The sequence below is a fragment of the Capra hircus genome, chromosome 13, assembly GCF_001704415.2.
Source record: "Capra hircus breed San Clemente chromosome 13, ASM170441v1, whole genome shotgun sequence".
NCBI lineage: Eukaryota > Metazoa > Chordata > Mammalia > Artiodactyla > Bovidae > Capra > Capra hircus.
This window is the reverse complement of record NC_030820.1, coordinates 27385215-27401456: the sequence shown is the minus strand read 5'-3', so window position 1 is coordinate 27401456 and position 16242 is coordinate 27385215.

Below are 16242 nucleotides of genomic sequence, written 5' to 3'. Positions count from 1 at the left end.
GGAGGCCAGGAGGGTAGGGCCCCAGTCCCAGGACAGGTAGGCCTGGGGGAGAGAGGTGCAGATCTTTGGCCTCAGAGAGAGGCAGTTTCTGGGCTATTTTTAAGTTGCTCTGCTATGTTATCAGTTAAACCTCTTGAGCAGAAACAACACCAAGGCCACAGAAACTCCAGGCCTGCAGCTAGAAAAAATATGGTGGTTGGACCATGATATACAAAAGTTCTCATTTATGAAGCAAAGTTGGAGCTGGCTGGCAGAGGGTAGGTAAGAACCACTCATGTAGATTCACTCTAGTGGTCAGAATTATCTTGCTCAGAAACACATTCCAGGGACCTCCCTGGTGACCCAGTGGCTAAGACTGCACTCCCAATGCAGGGGGCCCGGATTCCATCCCTGGTCAGGAAACTGGATCCCACACGCCACAACTAAGAGTTTGCCTGCTGCAGCTAAGACCCGACGCAGCCAAAGAAATAAAAACAAATAAATATTAAAAAAGAAAGGAACAAATACATCCCAGACTGCCAGGAACCCACGGCCAGTGTCAGCTCTGGGCGAGCCTGAGTCACTGAAGTGGAGAGAATGCAGGAAAGGGCCAGGTGACAAGGATGCAAAACGTCCTCTTGGCTCGTCTTCGGCGATTGGAAAAGGGTAAGCAGCCTTAGATTGATCTCAAGGTCAGAATCTCCATATCCGAATGGCTCTTTCAGACACGGGGAGGCCTAGGCCCCAGAGCAGTGAGCAGACAGCCTCCCTCAGGTGGAATTTAAGGTGACCCATAGCCACTGCCTTTGAGTATCCTTACCTCTCAGGCCCATTCATGTCGTGGGAAGGACCCTGACCTCCACGACAGGAGCTGGGTCAGACGTTCTGGGTGGGCAAGACCAGCCCTCGTGACCAAGGAGGTTCTGCTGAATACAGCATTAGCACAGGCCAGGGAAAATGTTTCGTTTAACTTATCAGAAACAGCTAAATTTATAGGAAGGGAGGCAGAGAAACTAGACTGTTCCATCATCTTCACTTCCATTCTTACCACTTTTCAAAGAAATTTCGAAAACAACATTTATAATAGTAAATCTCAGCACTCATTAGCTATGTTTTTTAAAATTTAATTTTGAAAATCTTAGCTGTGCTGGATCTTCACAGCCTGGGGAGGCTGTGTTCTCTTGCTTCTTGGGTTGTCATTTCCTAGGGATGATGTTAACATGTTGGTTTGTTCTTTTGGTATTTGCCTTGCTTTGAGGAAGGATCAGAGAACTGAAGTATTAAAATTTAGGAGAAAACCATAGCTGGTGAAGGACTTCCCTGGTGGCCCAGTGGTTAAGAATCTGCCTTCCAATGCAGGGCACACAGGTTTGATTCAGATCCCACACGCCATGGAGCAACAAAACCCGTGAGCCATAACTAGAGAAAGCTGAGAACACAGTTCACATTGAAAGCAGTCTTGCTTTTTCCTTTTACACTTGATCAGACTCATTTCCTAACATGGTTAAAAATTATTCATTGAGGTGTTGAACAGCGGCATAATACTATAAGGTGTTTCATGCGGTCATGTACCTAACCCAATTGTAGGAAGCAACATTGAGGTCGTTTCCAGCCTTTCACGATTACAAATGACACTGACAAACATCTCTGGTTTATATCCTAGTCTGCATTTCTGAGCATTTCTTTAGGGAAGATTCTATTAGTGAGACTATCTAATGTATGTATACTAGTTCTGAAGGCTTTGGAAACACAGGAAAAAAGCTGCTTTTTTCAGATTCTGTGACTTCATGGGTCAGGCCCTCCCCCGATACTAATCCAGCATTTAGCCCTATGTTCTTACCAAGGTATCTTTGCCCCTCACCACCTTTCCACCCAAGCACAATTACTACCTCCGTTAATTACAGGCTGTTATGATAGGTATGAGGAATGAAAAGGCACCACAGCTGCTACTGGGTGAAAAAGGTGAGGAGGGATGTAGAAATGCTTGCGTTTACGAAGCGCTTTTCCTCCAAAGAGCTCAAAGGTTTTCTGAGACATGGTCTCATTAATCTCCACAGGTCTGTTATTTTTCCTTCTGATATAGGTCCAAACTTAAACCTTATTTGTTGGCTTGTATTTATCCACTCATTGTGTGCCAGCTTTCACGATGTTCCTAAAGTAGCTATTATATTTGGGACTTCTGGTTCACACGGATGACAAAAAAGCCCCATTGCTCACCCTAAGAGGAAGGACAATTGGTCTCATTTTAAGAACAAACAGTGGACTTCCCCGGTGGTTCACTGGTGAAGAATCCACCCGCCAATGCAGAGACACAGGTTCCATCCCTGGTCCAGGAAGATCCCACGTGCCTCGGGGCAACTAAGCCTGTGCGCTGCAACTCCTGAGCCTGAGCTCTAGAGACTGTGCTCCCCAACAAGAGAAGCCACCGCAAGGAGAAGCCAGTGCGTCACGACTAAAGAGTAGCCCGCTCACAACAACGAAGACCCCGCGTAGCCAAAAATTAATACATAAATACATTTACATTTAACAAAAGAAAGAAAGAATGAACAGAGACACTAAGTAACCCAGCACAGAGTGAAAGAGTGAAAGGGAGACTGAGGGCAGAAGCCCTACATGACAGCTGTATACGAGGCAGGTTGCTTTCTTGCCAGGTCGCTTGCTTATACCTTTTTGCATGAATTCAGTCACAATTTCTGACTTTGCAGATATCCTGGAACGAATTGTGTTAGATGGAATATTGGCTTAGCCAAAGATGTCCACCTCCTAGCCACAGAACCTGTGAATACATTACATGGCAAAATCAGATATGATTAAATTAAGGATCTTGAGAAAGTAAACCGATTTGGATGGCATCACTGACTCAATAGACATGAATCTGAGCAAGCTCCAGGAGATGGTGGAGGACAGGGAAGCCTGGCGTGCTGCAGTCCTTGGGGTTTGCAGAGTCGGACATGACTGAGTGACTGAACAAATTCTGGATAATGGGTGTAATCACAAGCATCCTTATAAGAGGGAAGCAAAACTTTTATATATCAAAGGATACTATTGGATTGACATATATACACTACTATACAACGAATGGGCTTCCCTGGTAGCTCAGACAGTAAAGAATATGCCTGCAACATAGGAGACCCGGGTTTGATCCCTGGGCCGGGAAGGTCCCTGGAGAAGAGAATGGCTATCCACTCCAGTATTCCTGCTGGAGAATTCCATGGACAGTGGAGCCTGGTAGGCTACAGTTCACGGGGTCTCAAAGAATCAGACACAATTAAGCAACTTTCACTTCACTTCACTTCATATAAAGAATAAAGAATACATAGTCTGCCTGAACTCCAGGAGTTGGTGATGGACAGGGAGGCCTGGCGTGCTGCGATTTATGGGGTCGCAGAGAGTCGGACACGACCGAGCGACTGAACTGAACTGAACTGAGCACAGGCAATTCTACTCGGTGCTCTGTGGTGACCTAAATGTGAAGGAAATCCAAAAAAGAGGGGATATATGTATAGGAATGACTGATTCACTTTGCTGTACAGTAGAAGCAACTATACTCCAATGAAAACAAAAAGGACACTATTAAGAGTGAAAAGACAAACCAAGAATGGAAGAATATAGCAGCTAACTGTATGTCTGATAAGGGATTAATATCCAGAATGTGTAAAGAACTCCTACACCTCAACAACAAAAAGACAAACAACCCAATTAAAAACGGACTTAATAGACATTTCTTCAAAGAAGAGAAACAAGTGGCCAAGAAGCACATGAAAGATGTTCTATATCATTAGGCATTAAAGAAATCAAATCCACAACAAGAAACTACCTCACATGCACTGGGATGACTATAATCATAACAATAACAAATGTTGGTGAGGATGTGGAGAAATTGGAACCCACACACACTGCTGGTGGGAATGTAAAATGGTCCAGCTACTGCGGAAAATCAGTTCAGCAGCTCCTGAAAAAACTAAATGTTGCATTTTCCTATAATCCCACAATTCCATGCTTTGGGGTTTGAAATAAAATCAAAGAAAGAAACGAAAACAGGAACTTAAACGGATACTTGCACTCCAATGTTCACTGCAGCACTGTTCACAATATTGAAAGTAATGGAAATAAGCCAAGTGTTCATCAACTGCTGAGCAGATAAACAAAATGTGGCATACATGTTCAACGAAATATCATTCAGCCACCAAAGGAATGAAGTTATGGGGACTTCCCTGGTGGTCCAGTGGCTAAGACTCTGAGCTCCCAATGCAGGGGGTCTAGGTTTGATCCCTGATCAAGGAACTAGATCCCACATGCCTCAATGAAAGGTCCTGCATGCCACAACTAAGACCGAGCACAAAGATTTTTTTTTTTAAAGGAATGGAAGTTCTAGGATATGCTACAACACAGATGAACATTGAAAATACTACATTGGGTAAAAAAACAAACACAAAAGGATAAACGCAGCCTGACTCCAGTTACGTGACATACATACAATAGGCAGAGTCACAGAGACAGCTGGGAAGAGCAGGGAATGGAGTTACTGCTTAATGGGCAGAGTTTCAGCCTGGGCCAGGAAGGGTTTTGGAAACAGTGCTGAGGGTTATATACTACACTGTGCATGTAACTAATGAATTGTACACTTCAAAAAATGGTTAGGTGCCAAATTTTATGGTATATATATTTTATATTTTACAACAACCAAAGTAAAGAGGGAGTTGAGAGGGTCAGTTCAGTTCAGTTCAGTCGCTCAGTCGTGTCCGACTGTTTGCAAAGAGACACGAAGATGTGAGCAGAGACTGGAGTGATGCCCTCTGAGGAGTGGAGCCATGAGCCGAGGAATGCAGGCAGCCTCCAGAAATAGGTAAGAAGACAGATTCTCTCTGGAGCTTCCAACATCTTGATTTCAGCCTTCTAAAACTCCTATGGCGCTTCTGACCTCCAGAACAGTAAAATAATAAATTATGTTGCCTTAAGCCTCTACGTTTGTGGTAATTTGTTTCAGTTGTTACAGCAGCCGCAGGAAACTAATGTTGTTGCGGTTGTTTAGTCACTAAGTTATGTCTGAATCTTTGCGACTTCATGGACTGCAGCCCGCCAGGCTCTTCTGTCCTCTACAGGGGTATGAGGAAACTAATACCCAGACATAAAATCTTATTACAGGCTTCCCAGTGGTAAAGAATTTGCCTACCAATTCAGGAGATGTGAGATGCAAATTCAATTCCTGGGTCAGGAAGATCCCCTGGAGAAAGAAACAGCAACCCACTCCAGTGTTCTTGCCTAGAAAATGTCATGGGCAGAGGAGCCTGGCAGGCTATAGTCCCTGGAGTTGCACAGAGTCAGACACGACTGAGCACAGCAGCACAAGAGCTATATATAATATGATTAACTTCACAGAACCTGCAGGGCCTTCATATCCAGCCAGGTGTCTCTCAACCCTGTCTCCTAACACCAAGATCTCGATTCCTAGGCATATCCCAGTGGTATTTCTGTAAAATCACCAAACCACAATCTTGGGGTTCAATTGGGTTCAATCCCTAAGATTGTCTGTGCTGAATTCAATAACGCTGCTTTTTATCCACTGATCACCCTTACATGACTTTGCTCCATGAATTTGATCAATGCTAATCAAGTTTCAGCCAGGTGCAGCCAGGTGCAGCTGTGGCTCCATCACCTGCGCTCCAAGCCACGAGCTATGGATGCTGTCCACATTGTGGCACTGGGCGGATACAAAGGCTCTGCTGGTTGGGGGTGGGGTTACAGCCAGAGATATGGACTTAACCATCATCCCCATGGAGCTGTGGTCCATGGTGGAGGCAGTGGGTTTTCTGACAATCACAGTGGTGCCTCGTCTCCCTTTTTAAAAACTCTGGTGATAGACACAGACCAAGGAGGAAGGGTAAACAGGTTGGAAGGCAGGTGCCCTGGGGCAGTATTAGCACTCAGCCAACTCACTTCTTTCCAAGAGTGACCTGAGCAGTGTTTGGTTTCTTGCATTTTGCTTACAGTCTAAGTAAATAAAGGAAAAGTGGTAAATCCACTTGCCCTTTCTTTCTTCCTGTTCTCCCCATGAAAATCACAAGTCATACACAGTGGATTGTTAAACAACCAACCAAAGATCCTGTCAAAAAAAAGCCAGGGAGAAAGTGAACAGAAGTCTGACAATCTGCTACTGCCACTTAAGAGAACGTTTCTCCAAATCACTTATTTTTTAATTACAGAAGGAAAGCATGTTTACTGTAAACAATTTGGAAAGTAGAGAAGAACACACAGGAAAAAAAATGCAAATTATCTATAATTTTACCATCTTTTTTTTTGGCAATACCATGTGACTTGTGGGATCTTAGTTCCCAGGCCAGGTATTAAACTCAGGCCCCCAGCAGTGAAATGTGGCGTCCTAACAACACTGGACTGCCAGGGGATTCCCTGTTATCTCACTGTCTTGAGATAATACTGTCCCATCTCTAACACCCTCTATACTCTAACTCTGCCTTATTTGGGTTCATAGTTTTGTTAGATTACTATTACTATTATTGTTGTGGTGGTTGTTACTTATTGTCTGACCACCTCAGTAGAACACAAAGTCCATGAAAGAAGGGAATTTTCCTCCCTGAGAACCAAGACTGGTGCTCAATAAATGTCTGTTAAATGAAAAATATTTGAAAAGACACATGCACCACAATGGCAGGACTATTAATATTTACAATAGCCAAGACATGGAAGCAACCTAAATGTGCATCAATAAATTAATGGATAGAGAAGAAGTGGTACATATATACAATGGAATATTACTCAGCCATAAAAAAGAAAGAATGCCATTTGGCATTACAACATGGATGGACCTAGACCTTGTCATACTGACTGAAGTAAGTCAAATGGAGAAAGACAAACACCATATGATATCACTTATACGTGGAATCTAAAAAAATGGTACAAATGAACTAACAAAAGAGAAATAGAGTCACAGATGCAGAAAGCAAATTTGTGGTTGCCAAAGGTTAAAGCAGGGAGGGATAAACTGGGAGATTGGGATTGACATATACATACTACTACATATAAAATAAATAGTAAGGACCTACTGTACAGCACAGAATCTAAAAAAGAGTGGACATATGTATGTGCATAACAGATTCACTTTGCTGTACATCAGAAACTAATACAACATTGTAAATCAACTATACTTCAATAAAAATTAATTTAAAAATACTTTTCAGCTTTTAATCACTTTTCTAAAAAACATATATATATAAATTATGTTTATACAATATTATTTTCATTACTTTTAAAAATCATTCTGGGAATGTCCCTGGTGCTCCAGTGGTTAATACTCTGTGCTTCCACTGCAGAGAGGACAGGTTCCATCCCTGGTAGGGGAACTAAGATCTCACATGCCAAATGGCACAGTCAAACTTAAAAAAATAAATAAACAGAGAAGCTTAATAAAATAAAGTAAAATAAAATACCTTTCTATCATCAAGGCCCCCAAAGAGAATATCTGAAGTGCTCATGGTCTGAAAAGCTGTGCCCAGATGAACTCAACTGCACATTTCTTCTTGGGATGAATTTTAAAGCAGCAGCTTTGGGGACAGGCCTTGGAGAACAAATGACATCATTGTTTCAGCCTTTAATGGTGCCCCTGGCTTATGTGCTTTCCCCTTAGAGTCACGCAGCTGCCAGCGTGTGCACGGATACACTTGAACAGGTGAGTAGGTTGCCTGGGAGGTAGGATTGAGTAGGATGGATCCTATAGAAAGTCAAGGGTGTAAGGGCACCAAAGGGCAAGTGCAAAATTAAAGCATGTGAATGGGTAATGACTGGACTCTGCAGCACCCTCTGTTCCTCAACCTCAGATCCTAAGGTACAACTGTGTTCTGTAAGATTAATTTCTTTCTATGGCTAAACCACTAATTAGAAAAAAAAATTAAACATACTGGGTCAGGACTTGAGCAAGTCATTTAATAAGCCTCTCATCCTTGGAGAAAAGGTTGAGAAATGTGGATTAAAACATAACCCAGAAGCTTTTTAGCAGAAGACCTTTCATTGATCAAACAAAGCTGTTGTGGAGTTGAAAACTCAATGATGAGACTCTATGAGCCATCAACTGTGGTGCACTGGGCATAGCCATTTCCACTGTCAAAAGTGTTTGATGAATTTGAATACAGTAAAAGATGCTTACTCCTTGGAAGGAAAGTTATGACCAACCTAGATAGCATATTCAAAAGCAGAGATATTACTTTGCCCACAAAGGTCTGTCTAGTCAAGGCTATGGTTTTCCCAGTGGTCTTGTATGGATGTGAGAGTTGGACTGTGAAGAAAGCTGAGCACCGAAGAATTGATGTTTTTGAACTGTGGTGTTGGAGAAGACTCTTGAGAGTCCCTTGGACTGCAAGGAGATCCAACCAGTCCATTCTAAAGGAGATCAGTCCTGGGTATTCATTGGAAGGACTGATGATAAAGCTGAAACTCCAGTACTTTGGCCACCTCATGTGAAGAGTTGACTCATTGGAAAAGACCCTGACGCTGGGAGGGATTGGGGGCAGGAGGAGAAGGTGATGACAGAGGATGAGATGGCTGGATGGCATCACCAACTCGATGGACATGAGTCTGAGTGAACTCCGGGAGTTGGTGATGGACAGAGAGGCCTGGTGTGCTGAGATTCATGGGGTTGCAAAGAGTCGGACACGACTGAGCGACTGAACTGAACTGAACTGAAGCCTCAGTTGGAGAATTTTGAGCATTACTTTGTTAGCGTGTGTGATGAGTGCAATTGTGCGCTAGTTTGAACATTCTTTGGCATTGCGTTTCTTTGGGATTGGAATGAAAACTGACCTTTTCCAGTCCTGTGGCCACTGCTGTAATACCAGTGTATAATACCTAAGAAGGTCTCCAGCACCCAGGCCTCATCACCAGCTCTCATTCTTCTAACTAAGTCCTTTTCTGTCCAGTATCTCATCTTCTGTCTGCTCAAGAGCATCCTTTCAAAGCCCTCCTGTCCTTCTTCCAAGGTGCAGCTACTAGACACAGGCTTTCTTAGGACCAGATTAATGTTTACTTATCATTATAAAACCATTAGCATGAGGAAGGGCCCATTCCATTCACCTACATGATTGGCTATCTCACAGTCTTCCAGCCAAAAATGCCATCATGGCAGCCACTTCCTCATTCTCCTTGCTGTTTCTGCACTATGTCCTGCAGGCTGGTAACAGACCTTAACTTCTGTTTCCACTAACCAACCGTGTTCTGTTTCCACTAACCAACCCTCAAACTCCTCTTCTCCATAGCAACTCAGTTCTCCTGCTGAGTACTCTCCAACAAGATCACTAAGGATTTTTTAAAATTGATTAATTAATTAATTTGGGTGAGCCAGGTGTTAGTTGCCACATGCAGGATCTTTAGTTGCAACATATGAACTCTTAATTGCAGCATGTGGAACTAGTTCCCTGACCAGGGATTGAACCTGGGCCCCCTGCATTGGGAGCTCAGAGTCTTAGCCACTGGATCATCAAGGAAGTTCGAAGATCATTAAGGATTTTGGGTGCAGGGAAACTGGTCTTTTTTGGCGAAGGGTATCCATACGAATGTAAATGAGCAAGGAAGAGGAAATCTATGATTGATCTCAAAATTATCAGTCAGACCTGCATTCATCAGTGGTGAGAATGCACGTGGGAAGAGCAAGTTTTAATCCCTCGTAATCACATAGAATTTATGCACAAATGGACTCATGAATGACTTGTTTGTAAGTAGAAGCACACTGGTACAGTTACATCAAGTGATAACTGGTTGAGCAACTTTACCAAAAGATATGGGCTGGTAGACCCAATGTCAATATTTCCTTTTGTTAAAACATGATTTTTTAAAATTGAGGTATAGTTGGTTTATAATATGAACCAGTTTCCAGTGTACAAGACAGATTCAAAAATGTTATAGTTTATACTCCATTTATAGTTATTAAAAAGTATTGGCTATATTCCTTGTGCTGTGCAGTATATCCTTGTAGTAGCTTACTTATTTTATATATAGTAGTTTGTATTTCTAAATCCCCTACCACCATCGTGCCCCACCCGCTTCCCTCTCCTCAGAAGCAATCACTAGTTTTCTCTCTGTATCTGTCTTGTTATATTCACTAGCTTGCTTTATTTTTTAGATTCTACATATAGGTAATAATAAATAGTATTTGTCTTTCTCTAACTTACTTCACTAAGCATAACATTCTCTATGACCATCCACACTATAGCAAATAGCAGAATTTCTTTTTTATGGTTGAGCAGTACTTCATTGTGCGTATATACCATCTTTATCCATTCATCTATTGATACATTTAGGTTGCTTCCATATCCTGGCAACTGTAATCCATGCCAGTTTAAAGTGAGGTCTCTGCTGTTGCTGCTGCTGCTAAGTCGCTTCAGTCATGTCTGACTCTGTGCGACCCCAGAGATGGCAGCCCACCAGGCTCCCCTGTCCCTGGGATTCTCCAGGCAAGAACACTGGAGTGGGTTGCCATTTCTTTCTCCAATGCATGAAAGTGAAAAGTGACTGTAATGCTTACTAAATCTTCATTTCTGCCCTGTTCATGCCTTTCCAATTTGTGAAGGGATAAGAAAATCAGTGGTGAAGGATTACTTTAAGTAAGAATCAGGGTTCTCGTACAAATATAAAATGAACATGTGTCCATTAACTAACTTATTAAATAACAATGAGGCAGAAAAACATTACAACTGGCTCCAAGGTAAACCCAGAGAAGGGACACAGATAAAAGCAATCAGAGATACTGAAATAAATTTGCTAATAGATGGAAGACTAGTGGCTTCTCTCACAGGGTGAAACACAATTGCATGTCCACCAGACAAAATTCACTTGCCTCTTTATGGATGAGAATTCTTCTCATTAGAACCGTGTGTTTCCTTCAATTTGTAGTTGCAAAATAGTCTAATTAAAAACAGTGAAAGACACAGACCCCTGTAAAATCAGACAACCCAAGAAGAATCTGCTAGATGACACCAAGCAATTTCACTGAATGGAAACAGTCATCTTTTTGCCTCTTTCAAAGCCTTTCACAATTTTTTCCTGACAATAAGAGGAAACAATAATCACAAAGCAATCTGAGGTCTTGTGCAGGTCCAAGAACAAGTGGAGAATAGAAAAGCCTGTAGCTTAGCAGCAGTGCATGCAGGAATGGCTTAGGAGTTTAAATCAGAATTATATTCAGTGTGATGAGTGCCTGTATTATACTCAGAGCATGACTGCCAAAAAATTCTTAAATTTTTCTTTACACTTCAGGTATCTTCTGTATAATAAGAGAAGGAAAGGGCCTGCTCTGGTCAGCTGTGATCAGACAACTGGGTTCCAGGTACCACATTTTACAAGAACTAGAGACAGTCCGGAAGCTAAAGGACTGTGGGCTGGTGAAGGAAACCAAGAATATCTGGTCTAGAGAAGACAAAGCTCAGACAGGAATGGGATAGCTGGGGCTTCCCTGGCAGTCCAGAGGTTAAGACTCTGTGCTTCCAATATAGGGGACATGGGTTCAATCCCTGATCGGGGATCACATGCCAAATGACCAAAAAATAAAAGTAAAAAAATAAAATTTAAAGGAACAGGATGAGTTCAGTTCAGTCGCTCAGTCATGTCCGACTCTTTGCAACCCCATGAATCTCAGCACACCAGGCCTCCCTGTCCATCACCAACTCCCGGAGTTCACTCAGACTCATGTCCATCGAGTCAGTGATGCCATCCAGCCATCTCATCCTCTGTCGTCCCCTTCTCCTCCTGCCCCCAATCCCTCCCAGCATCAGGGTCTTTTCCAATGAGTCAACTCTTCACATGAGGTGGCCAAAGTACTAGAGTTTCAGCTTTATCATCAGTCCTTCCAAAGAACAACCAGGACTGATCTCCTTTAGAATGGACTGGTTGGATCTCCTTGCAGTCCAAGGGACTCTCAAGAGTCTTCTCCAACACCACAGTTCAAAAGCATCAATTCTTCGGTGCTCAGCTTTCTTTACAGTCCAACTCTTACATCCACACATGACCACAGGAAAAACCATAACCTTGACTTCGTTGGCAAAGTAATGTCTCTGCTTTTGAATATTCTATCTAGGTTGGTCATAACTTTCCTTTCAAGGAGTAAGCATCTTTTAATTTCATGGCTGCAATCACCATCTGCAGTGATTTTGGAGTCCAAAAAAATGAAGTCTGAGACTGTTTCTTCACCTATTTCCCATAAAGTGATGGGACCAGATGCCATGACCTTAGTTTTCTGAATGTTGAGTTTAAGCCAACTTTTTCACTCTCCTCTTTCACTTTCATCAAGAGGCTTTTTAGTTCCTCTTCACTTTCTGCCATAAGGGTGGTGTCATCTGCATATCTGAGGTTATTGATATTTCTCCTGGCAATCTTGATTCCAGCTTGTGCTTCTTCCAGCCCAGCGTTTCTCATGATGTACTCTGCATATAAGTTAAACAAGCAAGGTGACAATATACAGCCTTGACGTACTCCTTTTCCTATTTGGAACCTGTCTGTTGTTCCATGTCCAGTTCTAACTGTTGCTTCCTGACCTGCATATAGGTTTCTCAAGAGGCAGGTCAGGTGGTCTGGTATTCCCATCTCTTTCAGAATTTTCCAGTTTATTGTGATCCACACAGTCAAAGCCTTTGGAACAGGATAAGCTAAGCTAAGCTAAGTCACTTGAGTCGTGTCTGACTCTGCCTCCCCATAGACGGCAGCCCACCAGGCTCCCCCGTCCCTGGGATTCTCCAGGCAAGAACACTGGAGTGGATTGCCATTTCTTCTCCAATGCATGAAAGTGAAAAGTGAAAGTGAAGTCGCTCAGTCGTATCCAACTCTTCGGGACCCCATGGACTGCAGCCTACCAGACTCCTCCATCCATTGGATTTTCCAGGCAAGAGTACTGGAGTGGGGTGCCATTGCCTTCTCCGTTGGAACGGGATAGCTGTCTTCAAATCCTTATAGGACAAATGTGAATGAAGGCTTAAGAAAAACCTACCTAAATAATAATCCAATGAACGGTGATGTTGACAACCTCAGTCAAGATTTATTGAGCTTTACTCTCTGGCAAACCCTGAGCTAATCACTTTACAGGTGTCATCTCATTTAATCTTCATAACAAGGAAAACTTGGTGGCCAAGTCTGGACTTGGCAGACAGAGACATCAAGCTTTGGATGGAACCAGAGGCCTTTAAGTCCCTTTGAGCTTGGAGATCACATGGCTGTGTGTTGCTCTTCTGCTCAAAGATCTCCAATGGATCCCTATTGGCTACTATATTAGGTATACATTTCTCAGCCTAGCAACAAAGACATTTCATGGGATGGCCCACATTACTGTCTCTGTTTGTCACCTGAATACTAATACCCAAAACGTATTCAAATCAGTCATGTCAGGTACTTTATTCAACCAACCCTTTTTCAACTCAACTAACCCTCCACGATTCTACCCATGTCTTTCCATCCCCAATGCTACCTCTTCCGCAAAGCCATTCAATATCTTTTTTTCCTCCTCTCCTACCATCTCTCTGCACTCCTTCCACCACGTGCTGCCCATTGTCATAGTTAATAAGTACTTGTTTGATCTCTTCTACCAGTTCGCAAACTCCTTGAGGGGAGGGATATTGGACATCAAATGTCAGAAATAATGTTTTCAGAGCAACTAGAAAGACATTGAAAAGTGAGAGGTCAAACAAAAGAGAAAATTGTACGAGCATATCTGTGTAGAATGGCCCAAGAAGGAGGGTGGGATGTAGATAGGAAAGAAGGAGCTTGAGGAACTTTCCAAGGCAAGAGGAACAATCCCAGGTCCTTCACCAGGGAGCAATTTCTGGAATGCCTCCATCTTATAGGCATTCCCATGAGATGACAGGGCAGTCAGGGCTTCCTCCCTTTGTTACCTAGACCCCAAGAGCAAGTCCAAAGGGTTTGATAAATGACTTACTTATTTACTATAGTTGGCATCAGAAGTGGACAAATATGTTTGGGTCCAGATTATAGGCCTTGAACATCAAAACAAGGGGAGTGCCTACCGATCCTGGACAGGAAAGTGACTTCTCTAAATGATTCTAACAGTCTTGTATGTGTTTTTTTAAATATGCTTGTACAATTTTCTCTTTTTGTTTGACCATTTTCCTGTCTTTCTAGTTGCTGGACCGATCCTGGACAGGAAAGTGACTTCTCTAAATGATTCTAACAGTCTTGTATGTGTTTTTTTAAATATGCTTGTACAATTTTCTCTTTTTGTTTGACCATTTTCCTGTCTTTCTAGTTGCTCTGAAAACATTATTTCTGACATTTGATGGTTTTATGTTTCCTCTGCTTTTTATCATCTCCCACCTAGACCACCCAGGCTTCCCTGGTGGCTCAGCTAGTAAAGAAACCCCCTGCAGTGCGGGAGACCTTGGTTTGACCCCTGGGTTGGGAAGATCTGCTGGAAAAAGGGAAAGGCTACCCACTCCAGCATTCTGGCCTGGAGAATTGCATGGACTGTATTAGTCCATGGGGTCACAAAGAGTCGGACATGATTGAGCAACTTTCAATTCACCTGGACCTAGAATACACTTTTCCCCTACTCCATGGACATAAAAATGTCATTGGCCAATTTCCCTCCCCCTCAAATCCATAAGAGCCTCTCGCCAAGTCTGCTTTTCTCTTGAGAGTTTTCCCTTTTTCCTCCCTCTTAGTTGTTCCATTGCGCCAAGTCTGTCATGTACTTGGGTTTGGGGTTCTCTGGCTCCTGTCATGGAGGTCTGACTCTTCCTGTGGGAGACTGCAGAGAAAGTGAACCTACCCAGCGAACAATAGGATCTCCTCACTAACCAGTGGGTTGCCTGCACTTTTTATATCTCTTTTCCAGAACCATGGAAAGGGGAGCGGTAGCCACCTTCTCCCCAACCCTCAGGAGCTGGGAGCGCTCCTGGAATTTGGGCCATCTCACCAAATGCAAGTAACATGAAGATGGTGTTATGAGCTGCCACTTCATTGTCAGTCCTCAAAACAACCCTCCCACATGGGTTACTACCCCTCTGCCACTGACAGAGATGCAACGTGGGGAAAATGAAGAGCCCTGATATCCCAGAGCTAGTGAGTGACAGAGTCAGGAATCAAACTCTAGCCTTACTGACCCCACAGGTATACCTTACCCTAGACTTCATGTTTTGATATTTTTCACTGGGCTTAGAAGACTTGCATTTCTTTAATGTGTTGACCTTGCAAAAATTTCAAAAAGTAAAAACAAACTGCTCCATTAAAAAAGTCACATCTCTTACATGTAGCTGTCCAGTTTTCCCAGCACCATTTATTGAAGAGGCTATCTTTGCCCCGTTGTATATTCTTGCCTCCTTTGTCAAAAATAAGGTACCCATAGGAGCAGGGGTTTATTTCTGGACTTTCTATCCTGTTCCATTGGTCTATATTTCTGTTTTTGTGCCAGTACCATACTGTGTTGATGACTGTAACTTTGTGGTATAATCTGAAGTCAGGAAGGTTGATTCCTCCAGTTCTGGTCTTCTTTCTCAAGACTGCTTTGGCTATTCGGGGTCTTTTGTGTTTCCATATGAATTGGGAAATTTTTTGTTCTAGTTCTGTAAAAAATGTCATTGGTAATTTGATAGGGATCACATTGCATTTGGTAGTATAGTCATTTTCACAATATTGATTCTTCCTATCCAGGTACATGGAATATCCCTCCATCTGTCTATGTCATCTTTCTTTCATTAGTGTCTTATAATTTGCTGTGTACAGTTCTTTTGTCTTCTTAGGTAAGTTTATTCCTACATATTTAATTCTTTTTGTTGCAATGGAGAATGGGATTGATTCCTTAATTTCTCTTTCTGATTTTTCATTGTTAGTATATAGAAATGCAAGTGATTTCTGTGTATTGATTCTGTATCCTGCAACTTTGTTAAATTCACTGATTAGCTCTAGCAACTTTCTGATACTATCTTTAGGATTTTCTATGTACAGTATCATGTCATCTGCAAACAGTGAGAGCTTTACTTCTTTTCTGACCTGGATTCCTTTTATTTCTTTTTTTCTCTGATTGCTATAGCTAGAACTTCCAGAACTATGTTGAATAATAGTGGTGAAAGTGGACACACTTGCCTTGTTCCTAATCTTAGGGAGAATGCTTTCAGTTTTTCACCACTGAGAATAATGTTTGCTGTAGGCTTATTACATATGGCCTTCACTATGTTGAGGTAGCTTCCTTCTATGCCTATTTTTTTAAGAGTTTTAATCATAAATGGGTGCTGAATTTTGTCAAAGGCTTTTTCTGCATTT